Source organism: Nanorana parkeri, unplaced genomic scaffold (genome assembly GCF_000935625.1).
Source record: "Nanorana parkeri isolate BGI_ZX_2015 unplaced genomic scaffold, ASM93562v1 scaffold759, whole genome shotgun sequence".
Classification (NCBI taxonomy): domain Eukaryota; kingdom Metazoa; phylum Chordata; class Amphibia; order Anura; family Dicroglossidae; genus Nanorana; species Nanorana parkeri.
In genome coordinates, this window is record NW_017307027.1 from 136,242 (window position 1) to 139,544 (window position 3,303).

Here is a 3,303-nt window from a genome sequence, read left to right on the forward strand (position 1 = left end):
TTGTGTTTTGTTTTTTTTTTTTTTTTTTTTTTACAGCCCATTTCATTTTGGGCTGTTTATGAATGTCCCTTGCTGTCTAGCAGGTTGCAAAGGAGACCCCCCATGCATGCACGCTCCCTGCCAGGAATTGAACTTTGCTGTGTGCAACAATTGACACACACACACACACACACACACACACACACACCCAGTAGCCACCTTCCGCCTCACAGTATCTTGATGGGCAGGTTCAGCAGCCTATCGCTGCCCTGCATTCAGTGGCCTCATGATGCCTCCTCTCAAACCACAACTTCGAGGACACATGACAGATCAGTGGCAGTGAACATGGAGTATAGGTACATTTACCTTAAAGCTTGAGGTAAAAAAAAATTAATAACCTTTATTACAACTTTACCATCCTCTGCACTGTTCTGATACCTCAAAAAATGGAAACAGCTTTCCCAGCTATCTTTGAACTACAAAATCCACTCCTTCCCATATAATGGAGATAAGGTATTTGTGGTCCAGTTAGCAGAGCAAGCCTCCAAGTCCAATTAGTAGAGAGCAACAAAGCTGCTCCTTTAGTGACCAAACACTGTCACCCTAGGACAGAAAGCATATTGCTGGCAGGATCAGCAGTTGAAAATAAAGTGAGAAAAAAAAAGGAATCAAATGCATCCACCACATTCAAGGACTGATAAGCTTCAATATTTCACATTTTATGATTTTAGATATTTAGATTTCAAATATAGGAAACATGGAGCATGCATGATTCTGACCATACCCTCAGGTTTGCTGCATTGATACTCTGTCTTTGGCTAATAAACTGGACATTTAAGGGAATGATGGATATACAAAAGTTCTTCTTACACAGGGACTGAATTTATTAAAATAAACCAAACACCTATTTAGCACGCATGTTAAAAGATTCCAGCAAGTGCATTGGCTTTATCTAGCTTAATAACAGCCATGACCAGCCCACTGACCGAGCTGTCTCCGCTATCACCATTCCGAAGCCACCAAACCTGCACAACAGGAGGTGGAAATGCACAAGCTTCACAAGGAGGTGACTGGTTGTCTCCATCAATCCCCAGTGTCCCAGTATAGAGAAGCACATTTGCAGGACTTTCTGGCTGCTAAGGGCCTTTTTAAAGTTTCCATAGCAACCCGGGACTTCCACATTTTACAAGCTTGCCATTCCACATTGTTTATTGCAATACATACAAAGAAATGTAGATTATCCAACATTGGGTTCAGTGCAATTACAATGTGGGTAAGACAGGGAGGGAATTTCTTCAATAACTCAGCTGCCTCCCAGACTGTGAGAATTTAACGGTTTGGGGACAGAACGAGGGAATAAAATTTTTAAAAAGGCAGTTCAAGCAAGTATGGTCCTCATAACCATAAAAATAAATTTAAAAAATGGAAGGTTTAATTTCACTTTAACTATGTAAACAGAATTAATATCTACTGTATTTGTTCAAACTTTAAAAAGTCCATTGTGACTCATTACAAATATATGTTTTGTGCAAACCTGTCTGCAGTTGTTACTAATCCTAGAAAGAACTACTTGGTAAATAATTACAGGAACTAAACAGGGAAATACAATGTCCAGCATATTGGCCTCTCACAGGATCCCAGAGACCTAAAGATTATTTCTATGGCTCCTCAGGGGTAGGAAGGTAGAAGAGGACTTTGTTACACCATCAAACTCTGAAACATGTTAGGTAATACATTTTTTGACTAAGAGTAGAACATCCAATCTCAGCCAGGGTTCCTCAAGAGGTTGCTGGGGGTTCCTTGAGCTGTGGATGATTGATCCATTTCATAGTGCCCACATAATTTTGGGTCCAAAGCCACTTGGCATAACTAGCAGCATGACACCAAAAACAATTTTCTAGCTGACTGTAAGGGTTGGGGAACATTCCCCCCAACAGGCCCCAACGTAAGGGAGGCCACTCACCCCAACGACCGCCATCGTAAGGGGGGCACCCATCCCAATGGCCACCAATGTAAGAGATCTTTTTCCCCACTGACCCCAATGAATTTGAAGATTTCAATGGTTTCTCTGGTGTATAAAGTTGATAAAAACTGGGGTAGACCCTTTAGATGGCCATACACCAGTAGAATTTTGTAAAAAAAAAAAAAAAAAAAACATTTTAGAACATTTGTTCAGTTTTTCTAATACTTAACGGGATTAAATTGGAGATCAATTTCAACATTAGTGATTAAAAAAAAAAGAAGGATTAAAACTAAGAAACTTCTAACAGTGAATGTTTTTAGATTGTAAGCCATCATGGGCAGGGCCCTCCGTACCGTCTTGTCTTGAATTGTAATGTCTTCCTTATATTGTACAGCTCTGCACAAACGGTTGGCAATATATAAATCCTGTATAATAATACTGTGGTTTTCGTTCAGGAAACTCCATTCATTCCAAAACCAAATGTTAACATCAAAGTGAACTTCAAATAACATTTGTCAGGTCTCTGATGGAATTATCAAATGTTCTGATGAGGTTTTTCATACGAACATTCACCAATAAATATACTTTACAGTTGGCCATATACAGCAAGAAGTGACCTCGATATGAATAGTTGGGAGTTTACAGAGGATAAGGTTGGTCACCATTACAAAACAAGGCCATTTCCAGGTACAGATCTGCAAAGTTAAGAACTGCCCATGGAAGTGGCTGACAGCTGCAAAGTCAGGTATTACCATACATCGAGCAGAACCGTATGATTTCTCCTACAGAAGTCGCTGAGACCCCCAGGGACCGGCTGTGTGTGTTGAGGCAGAGAGTTCACTCATTCTCCTGGGAGACAGCACACACAACATACGTAATAACAACACAAACTTCCAGGAAGCCCTCCTCCAGCACACACTAGTGACGCCATGTAGAACTGCGACCAGCACAAAGCAAGGCTGAGTCTAACCTTGTCACCAGGCCGTCGCTCCCGAGTGTCCAGTCACCTCACGTACACACCGAGCACCGCGAACCGCACAACTCACAGCGGAGCGCGGCCTCCAACTGACGGCCACGGCATCCCAGCATGCGCAGCGTCTGCGGAGGGGGCGGGGCATAGGGGGAAGCGAGCCGTGACTCTGCTGGAATGTGGAACTGCGCAGAATGTCACAGGCACGAAGTGAAACTTTCTTAGCTCACACGCGTGCAGTTTCTTATAACTATGTCACGGCATTAAAAAAAAAAAGCTCGCCGCTATTCCACTGCTTTTAAGAGCCAGTACTTTACTTTTTGGTCTTCGGAAAAATGCCTTCATCCGTGCAGCTCCTTATTATCGGGACGGGGACAGTGCGGCACAGCTC

The 3,303-nt window shown here is 42.5% G+C and overlaps 1 protein-coding gene across 1 annotated transcript in view; it reads right to left on the reverse strand.

The window, feature by feature from the left end:
• Positions 1 to 3,068, reverse strand: part of NEK7 (NIMA related kinase 7) — a 92,944-nt gene extending 89,876 nt beyond the window's left edge. Inside the window, exon 1 of the mRNA XM_018564551.1 lies at positions 2,913 to 3,068. The gene's annotated coding sequence lies outside the window, so the exon portion shown is untranslated. The remainder of the gene's footprint in view (positions 1 to 2,912) is intronic.
• Positions 3,069 to 3,303: the final 235 nt, after the last annotated feature.